Here is a 16555-nt window from a genome sequence, read left to right on the forward strand (position 1 = left end):
TAAATTATTATTATACCCCACCCATCTGCCTGGGTTTCCCCAGCCACTCTGGGTGGCTCCCAACAGAATATTAAAAGCATAATAAAACATCAAGTATTAAAAACTTCCCCTAAACAAGTTCACCACTTGCTATTGCAGTCTTCATGAGTGAGCTAACTGCAGCTGTAAATATATTCATCAGCAGAGGGAAAAGCCCATTACAAGACTGGCCCTACCATTAGGTAGATAAAGCACCGGCCTAAGGCTTTGGGAACTATAGGTTGTATCCTACACTGCACAAGAGGAGCTCCACTCATGCAGTGGGACTTCCTTTTCCTCTTCTCTCCTCCACAGGCCCCCAAATCTGCTCCACTGTGTCCCTCCACTCTGTGGAGCCAATTTTGATGATGCAATTGGGCTGTAGGGAAAGGAGAGGAAGCCTGCTGTGTGAATGGATCGGCAGTGATGGATACAGACCTCTGTATATTGACATGCAGAGGGGCCATTTGTTGCTCAACCTCAGGCAGCAAAACCATAGGCCAGGTCTGCCTTTGACGAGAAGTTCATCAGCCTGTTAATGAGCAGGCTGTGCTTTATTAAATCCAGCCTCTCACCAAGCAGTTGCAAGTTTTCGTTATCCACCCATACGTATGTGGTTGCACATATCCACACACACTTTGAGGGACCATAAGTCCTCCTTTACAGAGGACAGTCCTCTATTTGATGAATGTCATGGATGCTTTAGCTGAGATTCCTACATTGCAGGGGGTTGGACTAGATGGCCCTTGGGATCCCTTCCAACTCTACAATTCTATAATTCTGTGATTCCAAGATTCTACTTAGCCCAAGTCCAGTTGAAAAGTAGAGAGCTGTAGGAAGTGTGAGTCTCAGGGACCTTGAAACTGCCCATCACAATTAGCTCAGTTGACTGAGCAGCTACAAAGACCAGCAGCCTTCCAAGGTATAGCGAGAGATATTGTATGTCTATGAAGACGACAGCAATTATTTTTAAGTGTGCATTTTAGACATGGAAGTTAGCACATACAAATGTTATGCAAATCGGTATCACTTTTGGTCCTCTTTTTTTTTTGGTGATGTGCTACTCATACATGTGTGAGAGGAAGGGTGTGTTTAAACAAGTGCTAGGGCTAGAGCAGAACATTTCAGCCTGAACTATTTTGCTCTGTCTCATTACCCGTGTTTGAAAAAGGCTAAGACTTTGATAAACATCAGTGGTGTGTCTGAGGCGGATGGGTTTGTGGCACTGCTCTCCATTCATTGGTCCACTGCACATGAAAGCTTAACAATGACACAGATAGGAGGCACTATCTCTCCCCTGTGCTGGCAAATGCGACCGACTATAGATCTTTTTCTCTCCTCTCTGCTACCGCCTTGGCCAGATTGCAGATTTCTCTATGTGATATATATGGTTTTCTGCTTCTTTTAAACATCTCTTCCTAGCTGGGAAGGAAGTGACATGGCGTGGGCTTTGTGGCATTTCAGGGACAACGCACCTTTTTGGCCTTTAGGATTTGTAAAGAAAACAGTGATAATGATTGAATAGGAGTGAATCTTCCCTTAGGACTCTCCTTGCTCTGATTCCATATGTGTATCAAAATAATAATAATAATTCCACACTAATGTAATAGAAGGGAATTGCCATTGGTATGGAGGAAAATCTTGTTCGTGCTCTTCAAAAAAAGGTACCAAAACCTATTTATTTATTTATCCTATTTTTCATTTGAAATTGCATTATAAAGATCAACAACCAGGCAGTCTCTTCCCTCACAAAAAGAAAATGATAGCACAGGAGGAGGGTGGAAAAGTAGTTACAGTGAATTTGTACTTTTGATTTTTACTATCTGTAGTTCTAAGAGGCCTTCTTTATATTATCTCAGGTTTGTATACAACTAAATCACACCCTGAGTTGGGTGCATTGAAATCAATAGGCATGGCTAACTTACTGGTAAGTCGACTGAAGGTTTGGGGAACTGTCCGGAGTATTTTAAGGAAAGGGCTTTTAACAGTGCTGTGCTGTTTTTACTATCTGTATTTTAATAATTTGTTGTCATACTGTTTTAATTCTATTATAGTTCAATCAAGTTTTATCCTTAACATGTTAGATTTCTGTATTTCATGTGTGTTGTTTTAATTTGTATAAGTCACTTTGTGTGGGAAAAGGTGGGAGAAGAAGGAGGAGGAGGAGGAGGAGGAGGAGGAGGAGGAGGAGGAGGAGTGCAAGATGCAACCCCGTGCCAGTTTTGTGTAAGCTGCTTGGAGCTTTTTGCTGATTCCCAGTGACAGTCATGTGAGACCTTGACATCTTGGATGCTGATAACCTTAGAAGGAAAAACCATTCCATCAGCATAATGAGATGTTAAGGAACACACACAAAAAGACAACAGCCATGATGCCAAAATGTGGAATCATTTTTAGTATTTTATATTTTGTATTTGTTGTTTCACATTGTATCTTCCTTGTTTTGTATTGTAATCTGCTCTTTAGCATTGTTTTAATAGAAAAAAGAGCTATGAATATTAATATAAGAATGACATTATTGAACTGCTTCAGAAAGCAAGTACTGGAATGTGTCAGGGTGCATAAACCCTGCTGAAGGTGCATAAACCCTGCAGAAAACTGCTGAAGGCGCAAGGGCTCCAGTTACACTTCCTCCTGAACATATTTGGTAATCAATTATGCTTTTCGTGTTGCAGTGTGAGCCCTTTGGAATCAACTGACATCTAAAATTCCGCAGGCACCTAGCACAACGGTGTCTAGGCACCTGGTGTTTACCTTTTTTGTTTAAAAAGGCTTTGCCTGAGGTGTGACCTAGTTGTTTCTTCCTATAGCCATAAAAATGTAAGGCCGTCATTGCACATAGCCCCCCCCATTGGAGGATTTATAGCGTCACATCACAATCCTGCATTTGCAAGAAGTCAGGGTGAGGAAGAGGAACATAAAAAAGAAGGCAGGTTTTAAAATGGCAATTTTAAACAGCATCAAAGGTTTGAAAAAGGGGTGAGGAAAAGTGATTTTAAACAATGGCAGAGGTGTGAGTAGGAGGTGGCATGGGGTTGTGTGTGTGTGTTTGTATTTGTCAGTTTAAAACAAAGTTTCAGTACAGCAAGAAGGGAGCTTGGAAAATCCCTGCTGAGTTAACTTCAAATATTCCATATTACCTAAATCAATACGGTAGAAAGGGATAAGAAGTCAAACCACTAGCCAAAGCATTTGACTTTCCTACAAGAGGCACGGCTGGTATAACTCTGGAGTGCTGTTGTTTTTAATGTTCAGAGAATTATGCATGCACCCTCTGTAGCAAATGAAAGGGAAGTGCTTATCTCTTTCCACAAAGTCACTTTCTAGCTGTTGCTGTGCCTTTGCAAGAGATGGAAGAAGTATCTGATGGATGGATATCTACGGACAGAGGTGAACATTGTTTCTGTCAGACAGTTCAGCCAAGGTCAGCTGGGACTTATTAGGTGGGATTGCCATGGGCTGCTACATTAGCTGTGGAAAGGGGCTGCATACAGTGATCTTAACCTCTTCAATCTCTGTGCCGCACAGTCTGCATAATACAGTAGACCAAAACCTAGTGATAACACAGAAGGGGAAGCAGAGAGCAGTACAGCAAACTTTTATTACTTTCAGCTGATAGCTACTGCAAACTTGCAGAGCAGAAGAGAGAGATTTCAGAGATACAAATTCAATTCCAAAATAGGAGAAAACACTAAAAATGGAAATTTGGAAACAGTAAAAAGCATAGTTTCCAAATGTAGGAATGGGTTTGTAAACATTTTATTTGTTCTTGGCAGCTGCGCTTAATTGGAATGATTCTTAATAATTTCCACACAAAACTAGTGAGTTGTTGTGATCATCTTTTTTTTATGTTTTGCATGTGCTGTTATTGCTTTAAAATGTTTTTCATATTAATAATGGGTGTTTAGCTTGTTAAAATATACAGAATGGTTTTTGGTGTTTATATATATATATAACTGTTTTATATATGCTGTGATATTGTAAATTACTTTGGGATGCCTCATGGGAAGTAATTACTAAATGAAATAAATAGTCATTATTATTACTATCATCTGGAAGATGAGAAGTCTATTGGTGGATCAGTTTACTCCTTGTAGAGTAAACTGGCCATAGATTCAAGGTTTTCAGTATTGCATGACATTCTTTTATTTCTGCAGTAAGTATCAATGTACCATACTGGTTGTATCAGGTCCCTGATATATTAAGAAAATCAGAAACAGAGGAAGAAAACTTAAGAACAGAAATGGGAGAACAGCTAAGGAGCAAGTGGTCAAATGTTTAGGTATTTGTAAATGCCCACCTTGCTTTAAAAATAATAATATAGTTCCAGCAATATTTCCATCTGTCTGCTCTGACCTCGGGAGGAAGTACAGTCAACAGGAACTCAAATGGCCATTGTGCCCTTTGAATGACCTTTTAAAATGGCATCTCCATTCCCTGAAGGCTTGGCCAACTTGTGCAGCTCTGGTCGAGGAGTGGATGGGTAGCCAGGCATGAATAAGGCTTGCCAAACTGGTGAACTGTGTAAAAGCTTATGAGACATTTTGCCTCCTTCTTGACTGCACTGAGCTAGAGTACTCTTGTCTGACACGCTGCCTTGAGGATTGCTTCACACATGGGGAATATATGTGTGGTGGCTCAGAGCCTCGGAAAGAAGTTTGCTTTGGCTAACACAGCAGCCCCAGGATGGCAGAGTGCAAAAAAATGATGGATGCCTCTTCCCCAGTCTATAAAAAATAAACACCAATTGCTTCCCTTATACCAGCAATGGAACCTGACCGAAGGTCACAGCATTAGCAAAGGTAATAGGCAAAGGCAACAGATCTCTCATTGGCATTATCCACTTCTTTTGCACATGCACACAGATGCAGCTACAGGGCCAAACCCAGGCTCCATCTGCACAATGCCTTTAAAATGTTATCCTACTATCTTATAGAGTCATGACTTCCCACAAAGAATCCTGGGAACTTTAGTTTGTTAAGGTGGTAGCTCATAATCGGTGCTGTGCTGCTCCAGCAGATGCTATTGATAGAATAAGTTCTGAAAAATCTTTTATTGATATCTCCATTTTCTCTAAAGTACTTTGCCCTCCAAACGCAATAGCAGAAGGCAAAGGCGACAATAAAGTTGATAATACAGTGGATCCTCGTGTTACGTACCGTCCTCCTTGCGAACGCTGCGGGTTACGAGCGCCACTAAACTGGAAGTAGATGCCCCTTGTTGTGAACTTTGCCCCAGGATGCGAGCAGAAGTCGCGCGCCAGCAGCGTGGTAGCAGCAGGAGGCACCATTAGCAAAAGCGTGCCTCATGTTACGAGCGGTTTTGGCTTAAGAACGGACCTCCGGAATGAATTAAGTTCGTAACCGGAGGTACCACTGTACATGCTAATGCTGACGGTGTTGTCAAAACCTGGACATGCCCAGTTTAGAGTGTGGCATTGACATGTGTACCTATTTGTTGAACCAGATGCCTGTTCCCTAATAGTTCTTCCCTGGTACAGATTGTAATCTGAGCCGGAGAAGAATTCCCCCCTACAGTACGCTCATACTAACCTGCCTGTTGTTGCAGAGGGTGCCTCCACATAGAGGGAGGGAAGTTTCTTTCCTCCTCCTCCTCCTCCTTCTCCTCCTCCTCCTTCTCCTCCTCCATTCCCCTGGTATGGCAGTGTTTCAGGAACCAGGAACTTTATTAACCAGGAAGTTAATAAACCACTATGTGATGCAATGTTCTATCTACAGCATAGGCCAATTTCCACCCTAAGCCTTTGTTTCAAAAATGCCTTCCAGTAATCCTATCAGCCACATGCGTCTGCTTTCCACATTCCTTTATTAGTGAACTATATGTGCCTTGCAATAATGCAGTCCCCAAGCCGAGCATGGCAAGGCACCATATCTATTAGATTTCTTGTTCTTTTTCCATCCCTAAGGTGCAGAACCAAGTACCAATTTAGTCATCAAGCACTGAGTCATCTAGTAAATAATTCAACTCCCCATCTTCAGACACTGAAGTCAGTTGTCTAAACAAGCCAGTCTTTTTATGTCAAATGTGCAAACGTTGTGTAGGCAAGAGAGAGTGAGAGTACAAGGTGGTGGCAGGAGAATGGGAGAAGCAAGGTAGCCAGGAGAATATTAGGGAAAGGTCTCTCACATAAAAAAAAAAAATGTGCCTTTGTTTTGGAATCTAGGGTGATCTGAGAAGCTAAACAGTGGTCATCAACTTGATTGGAGTAGGGAAATCAGAGAAGAGCATCTGAAGTTGCTTTTCACCCCTCCTCTAGGAATGAAAAGCTCCTGATTTTTGGATTTATATGCCTAGTGGTATGCTACAGAATCTGAGCAGGATTTACAGGAATGATATTTTTCCCAAATGGAATAAAGCTCAAGTAAGAATAATTGGGACAATAGGGAGTTATTAGCAACCACCCATGCATATTCTTCAATTGGTATTTTAAGAACAATGAAACAAGGTAAAATCTTCGCGACCTCGTCCTATATTAATTCGAGAACTGTATTGTTATTTACATAGTGGCCCTAGCCTATATTCATTTGGTGGATTTGGCTCCTATTATGCATAGTTCACTGTATTCTTTGTAGTTAGTTGTATTCTCCTACTACAGTGGTACCTCAGGTTAAGTACTTAATTCGTTCCGGAGGTCCGTACTTAACCTGAAACTGTTCATAACCTGAAGCACCACTTTAGCTAATGGGGCCTCCCGCTGCTGCCGCGCCGCCGGAGCACGATTTCTGTTCTTATCCTGAAGCAAAGTTCTTAACCTGAAGCACTATTTCTGGGTTAGCGGAGTCTGTAACCTGAAGCGTATGTAACCTGAAGCGTATGTAACCCGAGGTACCACTGTACTTCCCACATGTTTATATCAATCAGGGGTGGCCCAATTTTGCTCCAGCCCCTTCTATGCTTGCTGGCCATTTCACCCCCCTCCTCTACCACCACCTGCCACACCCACCTGTTGCTTAGTTCAGAGCAGGCGGCTGAAGCAGCAGGCGAGCACTGAGGAGGCAGATTCCATGGCAAAGGAGGCAGGCGGGCACAGAGGAAAAGGCAGCGAGTGGCGGCAGAGGAGACAACTGATGGAAAAGGCAAAAGAAGGCAGAACTGCTGCCTCTCCCAGTTTGGCTCATAGATATCAAACCTGGGTAGACCTACTAAAGAGGCAGCTGACAAGTATTTTTAATTGTATTATTTTGTCACTTTGGTGTTTGCTGCCCTGGGAAGAGCAGGCTAGAAATTTAATACAGTGGTACCTCGGGTTAAGTACTTAATTCATTCCGGAGGTCCGTACTTAACCTGAAACTGTTCTTAACCTGAAGCACCACTTTAGCTAATGGGGCCTCCTGCTGCTGCTGCGCCACTGGAGCACTATTTCTGTTCTCATCCTGAAGCAAAGTTCTTAATCTGAAGCACTATTTCTGGGTTAGAGGAGTCTGTAACCTGAAGCGTATGTATCCTGAAGCGTATGTAACCCAAGGTACCACTGTAACGCGTAAATTCAACTTAGGAGTTACACTAGCCCTGACTTCTAACTGCAATGTAACTCCGTGCTCTCCCCTCTCCTTGTTCGCCTCCTGTGTGGCCCCTAAATCTGCTCTGGAGACTTGAAGGAATCCGTGGAGCAGATTTATGGGGAAGGTGGGGAGGGGAGAGGTCAGGGAAGTTACATAGTGCAGATAAAAGTTTATTTTTTTTTTAATTTTTGCCAGCATAATTCTTTAGTTGAGAATTGTCCCAACTGCAGCCTGGAATGCTGTTTTAAAGGAAATGAACCAAATATACAGGTTGCAAATTGGCATCTCTAAACAGGCCTTTATGAGTTTAACTGTGAAGGGTATCTTTAAATTTCAATCATTTCAATGACACTTAAGACATTCAGCTTTCAGCAGATGGTATTACTGATCACAATAAATATTAAACCCCCCCAGAAAAAAACCCCACATCAACTTTGGTGTGCATCCATCTTTGAAAAAGACGAAGGAAAGGTTTGAATTTTCAGAACTTTTCTCATTCAGAAGTTACTTTTGGCATCTTTCCTGGCTCTGTTATATACTGGAAAGACCTCATAAGGACAATGGGTCTTGCTTCCATCTGCAGAACAAGCATCACCAAAACCCGCGGACAGATTAATGATTTGAAAACCTGGGCTACAATTGGTCAAATGTGATCAAATACTTCCCAATGTTGGTTTTCAATGGAAGTGCTTAATAAAAATCAGAAGCAATGTATCACTGCTTCGGGAGGCGATGTCTGTAAAAGGTTTGACTAATATTACCACCTGCTGGGCAATCTGTAACAGTGCAATACACAATACATTCCAGAGGGGAAGCTGTGTTAATTTGAAAGACAAAGAGACCTGTGGTACCTTAAAGACCAACCATTCCTTTGTGGCATAAGCTTCTGTGAACCAGGGCCCACGCCAACAGATCTGGGAAACATCCTCCTCTTGATTATATTGTCACGCATGCAACATATGTAGAAAGAAACAAAATAGTTTGTATGTAGTGTGGCCCAAAGTTAATGAAATATAAAGGTCAGCATGCAAGATAGAAAGACAGGAATTCATTCACGTGGCTTTCTATACACATGTAATTATATAGATATCTGTAACTCCAGGTTGATTTATGTATTTATTATTATTATTATTATTATTATTATTATTATTATTATTATTATTTAACAGAATTTATAGACCACTGTACTGTAAATGGAACCTCTGAGCTGTTAACACAGCAAGTTAAAACGGTCAGTAAAAGAAAAAACAATGTTAAGAAGAGGTATTTCAAAAGTTCAAATCAAATTAAAACCAACAATTACGTCAGAAACAGATTAGAACACATGTCAGTTTGGATAGACTTGCATGAACAAAGGGTACTATTTACTACAGTACCACTAGTGCAGGAGTATCTAAGATGTTGCTGCACTACAACTCCCATCATCCCTGACCATTGGCCATGCTGGCTGGGCCTGATGGGAACTGTGGCCCAACAACATCCAGAGGCCCCCAGAGATCTTCTGATGGTCATACGATTTTGCATCATGGTCTACAAGGCTCCCTTGGATGCTGTGCTGTGCCTGATGCATGGCTGGCCCAAGGAGCAGATAGATTTGTGTCCTGCTTCCTGTTGATGCCACGCCCGTCTCCTGCCATTTTCTACAATCTCTCAAGGTGGTTGCTTTTTCCCTGTGTACTGGTGCCATACTCATGCTTCCCCACCCCAGTTTCCTAGGCTCTGTGGATTTTCCAAAATGTTCTGTGTGCATTTGGAGGCCAGGAGGTGGAGCCATAATGCAGCTTTTTAGGTAGTGATTATCTGAGGGCGACTGGGGAATTTGCACACTGCTGTGGATGCAGGGGACATGGGCCTCCAGGGCTGGTGTGGAGGATAAGATTGCAGATGGATCCATTTCAAGGTGCTTCTAGCAGCCAGTTTAGAAAAGGGAGATCCTTACGTTAGTCTTACAGAGTTTTAAAGCAAAAATAAAATAAATTCTCCGCCCAATACAAAAACATACAAGATGAAAACCAATAAATAGTGTTATATCATATAATTACTAACAGAAGGTGGCGTCTTTAACATATTTCCCCTCTTTACAGGCACATAAGCATATATGCTTATGGGGATTTTCTTTATATGTCATCATTAAACCACACTTTAATCATTATTCTATACTTTCATCTATTTTCCATAACGTGAGGAATGGCTTTCATAAAGATGGCTGCACATGTCCCTGATATGTATATGAGATAAAAACATGCCGCACGAAATAAAAATCAAATATTTCAGCTTTGCCTATAGGTAATTTAAGTTGGTAAGTCAATTTCTCTGCAGTGGATATATGCCACAGCTCACTGTAGCAATAAAAAGTCAAAAGTTCTGCAGTTTCCTAGTTTTTAGTTATTACCCCATGAGCTGCCATCAATATAAATACTATGAGTTCTGCATATATCACTTTCTCATTTTGTACCTTCCAAATTAGGCGTGAGGAACCTCTGTCCCGCTGCCTAATAGGGTCCCTATTTGGTCTGCACAGCCGGTCCTCACCACATACACCTGCAATGTCAGGTGCTCAGCAGGTGGGTGGGTTCTGTCTACCCTTCAAAATGGCCTGCCAAGGGTGTGGGAAGTCAGGATCGGGCCTGGTGTCCATTTTTGTTGTGACCAAAGATTTTGCAGGTCGAAGCAGAAGAGAGTACAGAGGGACACAGAAAGAGATACAAGGGGAATCTTACAGCCTGTGCACAGCCTTAGCTTGACTTCTGCATCCAGCTTTCTGAAAAGTTCTAAGAGGCATTTGGAAAGTGGCAGTTCACAATTTTACTGCACTGGAAAACAAACTAGACTAAGAAAAGTCCTTGAAGCATAGCATAATAAGTATTACTAGAAAGACAAATGTGTCATTCTGAAAAATAAGGTCTCACCAGAAGTTCAGGGTTATTGGTAATGAAACACCATATACTAATTTTTCATCCATGTAATAAAATATCTCAGTGAGGAATATGGGGGCTGCATAGGTTGGTTTCAGTTATTTTCTACTGCTAGGTTTTAATAGGATTGCCAGGTTTGCTCTAAACATGAGAGAAACGTCTTCCTGTTTCTGGAAAATAGTCACTGACGCTCAGAGCTATTTCCATCTTCACAGAATTCTAGAGTTAGGAGGACCCCTGAGGTCCACCTACTGCAGCTCACTGCAGTCAGGAACCGGGTACCAGGAATCAGGCCAAAGAGCAGTCAGGATCAGAGAATGAACCAGATGACAGGGGCAGAACAAGGAAGGAGTCCAGACTAAAGAGCAATCAGAATCAGGGTGCAAAAGGGTTGGCCAAAACAGAGAATTCATGATCAAAGAGCAAGATCAGATACACATAGGGACAATGCTATTTTTCTAGGAAAAGAGGTGCTGGAACTCACCATGAACACCTCCCTCATGGCACCAACCTGAGAGGTGCCAGAACTGAGTTCTGCCAAGTTCTGGCTGGGGGGGGGAAACCTGCATAGGAACATAGGTAGCTGCCTTTATACCAAGTCAGATCGTTGGCCCACCAAGATCTGTATCATCTATCTAGGGTTGCCATATTTTGAAGAGCAAAAAAGTGGACACTATGAGGACTCTCATTTTAAATACTCCTACTATATATAGGCTATAGAAGCTGTGAAATATTGCTGAGGGGACAGGAGAAGAAAAGAGGAAAGCAAGTCTTCAGCCACCATTTATGTCTATGTCTCATCTAGAAAGCATAGCCAGAGACATTTTGGCAAATTTTAAAAATCCACCCGGACAGAAACGTTACCTCTGAAAAAGAGGACATGTCCTGGAAAAAGAGGGCACATGGTAGGGCTGCCATACATCCAGAATTTCCTGAACATATCTGGGATTCATCCATCGGAAATAGCGTCCAGATGGAATTTTCAAAAATCATTAAAAATGTCTGGGCAACCCATGTCAGAAGTGTTGATTATTTGGGGGGGGAGGGTGAATTCCCTAAAAAATAGCTCAAAAAATTCTTCTTTTTTTAGATTTTGCCAAAAAAAAGCTCAAAAATCCCACCCACCAAAAAAGCTCACCAACTTTTGTGTCCAGATTTTCACTTTTTGAAATATGGCAACCTAACACATGGCAACACTTCTGACTGGTTGCAGCTTTCCAGGGCTTCAGACAAGGGTCCCTTGGGATGCTGAGAACTGAACCTAGGACTGTCTGTTCGCAAAGCAGATGTTCTACCAGTGAGATACAACTTTCCCCAACACAAGACATACCAGATAGGTAGACCTTGTTGTTCAAGCACCAAGGAGACAAGAAGTCCTCTTATGTCCCTTCCCACTTAGAAGGGACCAATGACCAACCTGGCAGGTGGAACCAAGAAGGTTCTTCCCCAAGAGATTGCAGTTACGCTCTTCACCACATGAGGCAGTGGTCAGCAAGTCATAGAAGGAGTCTATCTATGAGCCAGACATAAGCCAGTAGGTCAATACTTTTGTTCAAGCCTATATATCAAGACCATTTTCCTTGTCTACAAAGCCAGACACTTTATCTAATCAGGAAACTAGAATGGTCTGGCATGATTTATTTTCAATAAATCCATTTTGACTGCAAGTAACTCACTTGAAATATTGGCTAATACTGTTCCAGTTGTATGTAGCCAAAGGAGAGACAGAAAGTAGGGCAATATTTTTGACTGCATGAGATTCATAGCTGTTGGCGGTAATAATGTATGTCTGTTCAGTCTTCTCATTCTGCTATCATTTATTTAGCCAGGTACTGTACAAAATGTAGAATGTATTTGAGCTTTAAGGCTCTTGTTTCTGCTTTGCATTCATATATATATATATATATATATATATATATATATATATATATATATAAAATCTGCATGCAAATATGATCCTATTTCTCCATTTTTAGTTTTTCTTCACCAAGGATGCCGCGAGGGATGGATCATGGTTGCATGTCTGTGATGTGTGCAGTCCAAAGGGGCCCACACTCACAACTGTATGGAGCTTGGCAACAATTCCTAGGACACCCATCCCTCCTCAACAGCAGGCAGGGAGAAGAGTAGAGTCTGAAGGATCACCTTATCCCATATATGCTCACTCAACCACCTTGATCTGCACTCTTACTAATGTTGATTCCTCACTTAAAAGGAACTGGTCTTTCGGTGTGGCAGCAGTTACACTCTGGAACTCCCTGCCCTTTGACATTAAGCAGGTGCCTCTGCTTTCCTGTTTCTGCTGCTCACTAAAACCTTTCTTAATAATAATAATAATAATAATAATAATAATAATAATAATAATTTATTTATACCCTACCCATCTGGCTGGGTTTCCCCAGCCACTCTGGGCATCTCCCGACAGAATATTTAAAACACGATAAAACATCAAACATTAAAAATTTCCCTAAATAGGGATGCCTTCAGGCCAGATAGTTGTTTACTTCCTTGACATCGGAAGGAAGGGTGTTCCACGGGGAGGGTGCCACTACCGAGAAGGCCCTCTGCCTGGTTCGCTGTAATCTCACTTCTTGCAGCGCCAGAAGGCCCTCAACGCTGGACCTCAGTGTCCTGGCTGAACGACGGGGGTGGAAATGCTCCTTCAGGTATACTGGGCACAAGGCCGTTTAGGGCTTTAAAGGTCAGCACCAACACTTTGAATTGTCCATAAGCAAGTCCATTCAGATATGTAAAGCTGACATTTATGTTTTTTAATGCACAATTTTATTTCATAATGCATATTTTTAACTGCTGGTTTTCTGTGTACTTTGATATTATTTTTAGGTCACCAGATTTTTAACTCTAACTTTTATCAATAATGTTAATGTATACTATTTTAGGCAATCCACTTGGATGATTTTGCATTGAAGTGGTATATATTTTTTTGTTAAATAAAGTAAAATAAAACAAATATAGAGTAGCCAGGTTGGGGGTGAAGCAGGGACTGGAAAACCCCTAGTCTAGAGCTCCCTAAAACCTGTCAGCACCTCTGCTGTTCAATGGCTATCTGTTTGCACATCCAGTTTTAGATCCTGTTCCTTACCTTCCTTAAGATATATGCCTTCTGTACCTCCTGCTTATCTTCATTCTCCAATTTCTCCTGCGGTCTTTGCATTCTTCTCATTCTCTGCTGCTTGTAAAGCCTCATATTTCTTCCTCAGTTTCCCATCTTCTCACTTCTTCCTCTTATTGTTTCCTGTCTGTGCAACTCTTTGCTAGTCAAGATTAATTCAGTTCTCCCCCTTTAAAAAATGCCTGTGATGTGTTATGACTAATTTCTTCCATTCAGTCTCTGCCTAATTGTGTTTGTTTTCCCTCTCTTCTGGTCCTTAGCTTCTTTCGAAATTATGCTTTTGGTACATCGGCACATCAGAAGAGCCAGCTGCTATTCAGAAGCATAACCATTGTACTTAGAAGTAGGACATCCAAACTGTGAACTCTCTTAGACTGCATCTTATTTTCCTGGGTACTCTGTGCAAAGTGGGAATGATAGTCTAGCTAAGGCAGTGGGGCCCCTGCAGATCTCGGGGTCCAGGCAAATGCCCAGCCCAGCCTTGCCAACTTCTGGAGCCAACCCTGCATGCATATTTTATAGCCTGGTTTCCATACCCCAATAAAAAAACCAAATTGAGAACCAGACCCAGCTATTTAATAGAGCTGCGGTCAACCTGAAGCATCTCTGGAAATTATATAGCGTGCCTTGCTGGTACTTGAAGGAAAAACCATGCTTGCTTCCATCACTCTTCCGACCACGTTTGAACAAATGCTGGTATTCAGAACTCGGCTATCGTATTCATTTGTTGGGGACAAAGTGTGTATCAAAGCCATCTCTCTGGGTAACATTATCTGGGGCTCTCTTTGAAATCCCCAAAGCAACTGTTAATAGCTCAGTTACAGGAAAAGCGATACTGTTTGCGTCGCCCTTGTGAGGGGGCCGGTTGCTTAGTGTCGTGGTATATTTTCTGAAAACAGTTGGCAGAGTGATCGGCCTCGCTCAGCTAAACGAATTAAGTAATCGCACAATATCGCAAGGAATATGAGTGAGGAATTTCCATATTATGGCTCTCGATACTCCCACCTCACATGCAAACCCAACGCTTTGGCTGAGCAAGCGGTAACTTGATCTCAGACGGGGCCCTTATTAAGCAGATGCAGTGAAATGATGCAGAGTTTTAGGTTGCATTTGTCAACTCAATGCTTTTTATTACCGCTCATTAGGGCAAGGGATACCTTGGTGCTGAGGATTCATTAGCCAAGCATTGACCCTTGGAGGCGCAGTAATTAAACGGTTCTGGAGACTAAGTATGGGAGCCAGGCCACACACAGCAGGCTGGGAAAAGTCAGCTGCTTCTCGAGCCGAGAGCGATTTTTGCGTAAGAGACTGGTGAAGAAATGGAGACACTGGTGACTCGGATTCAAAATGCCACGATATTCATATTCTTCTGGGGAAGAGTGAAGTTGCTTCTCTGTCATGTTCTCTATGCATTTGGATACCTCCTTAGATGGTTTAACCAAATTTTGCATGATGGCTCCTGAGGTCAAGGGGCAGGTTGTTTTCTGTGTTTTGGTACAATTGGGTGCCATGTTGAATCAAGATGGCAGACTGACCCTTTCAAAACTGTACTGATTATTTTTTCTCCTGACCACCACCAGGTACAAGACCACTAGTAAATATGTTAAGGTGAATGTAACTCTTCTCTCAACAGAATATTTTCCTGCAAATTAAAGTAATTTAGACAGAATGTTTTGTCACATTGCTTCACAAGCAAGTGATTCAAAGGCCAATAGACATGTGGGCTGAAATACCAAGCAGAGTTAAGTGCAGTTCACTCAGTCAATCATAGAATTGTAGAGTTGGAAGGGACCCCAAAGGTCATCTAGTTCAATCCCCTGCAATGCAGGATTCTCAGCTAAAAGCAAGCAAGCAATCATTTTATTGGTATGCTGAGTTTCAGAATTAAAACCATGCTCAAGGCGACTTATAACTTTTTTAGAATTACATAACTACAAACATAACAAACATAGTCATAAACAATAAGCATACCATTAAAACGTACACACCAAATTGAACACAATAACACCCCTACATATTATTTATTAAACTATGTATAAATCACCTTGAAACAGTGGTTTAGAAGGTGATTTATGTGTGGTGGACGTGTAAGGTAATAAAAGTACTCTGGGAAATGAAGTTGTTGGACTATGTCGAAATGGCAAAACTGACCAGAAAGCTCAGAACCAGGAAAACCAAAACTTTAATAAGGAATGGGAAAATTTTACCATTTATCTTAAAAACCACTGTAAACAGTTGAAAACAATAGTAGGACTGCAATAACACTTGTAATGTAAGGAGAACTATGGCTACAATGGAGTTATAAAAAACTTGATTATTTAAAAAAGATGCAGTAGAAAAGGTTTAATAACAGAACCCATGGAGGGGGGGAGGTTCAAAGATTTGGGAGAATGTTGTAACTTTGGATGTGTTGTGGGATGTTTGTAAACTTAAATATGTAAAACCAAATAAAAATTATATACAGTATATCATTTAGAAGGCGGTTTATGAATCAGTAGCAGAGACATCACCTTACCAACAAAGATCCGTATAGTTAAAGCTATGGTAGTGATGTATGGAAGTGAGAGCTGGACCACTAAGAAGGCTGATCGCCGAAGAATTGATGCTTTTGAATTATGGTGCTGGAGGAGACTCTTGAGAGTCCCATGGACTGCAAGAAGATCAAACCTATCCATTCTTAAGGAAATCAGCCCTGAGTGCTCACTGGAAGGACAGATCCTGAAGCTTAGGCTCCAATACTTTGGCCACTTCATGAGAAGAGAAGACTCCCTGGAAAGGACCCTGATGCTGGGAAAGATGGAGGGCACAAGGAGAAGGGGACGACAGAGGATGAGATGGTTGGACAGTGTTCTCGAAGCTACCAGCATGAGTTTGGCCAAACTGCGGGAGGCAGTGGAAGACAGGAGTGCCTGGCGTGCTCTGGTCCATGGGGTCACGAAGAGTCGGACACGACTAAACAAGAACAA

General features: G+C 41.8%; 1 long non-coding RNA gene across 3 annotated transcripts in view; it reads left to right on the top strand.

Annotated features, from left to right (window-relative positions):
• The first annotated feature begins 3200 nt into the window (after window positions 1-3200).
• LOC310758855 overlaps window positions 3201-16555 on the top strand; it is a 45471-nt gene continuing 32116 nt past the window's right edge. For 2 of the 3 annotated variants that reach the window (XR_014546012.1, XR_014546013.1), the window contains exon 1: window positions 3201-3442. This is a non-coding gene — a long non-coding RNA (uncharacterized lncRNA). The remainder of the gene's footprint in view (window positions 3443-16555) is intronic. The other variant, XR_014546014.1, reaches the window with a different exon arrangement.

Source organism: Podarcis filfolensis (assembly GCF_964270895.1).
Source record: "Podarcis filfolensis genome assembly, chromosome: 3".
NCBI classification, from domain to species: domain Eukaryota; kingdom Metazoa; phylum Chordata; class Lepidosauria; order Squamata; family Lacertidae; genus Podarcis; species Podarcis filfolensis.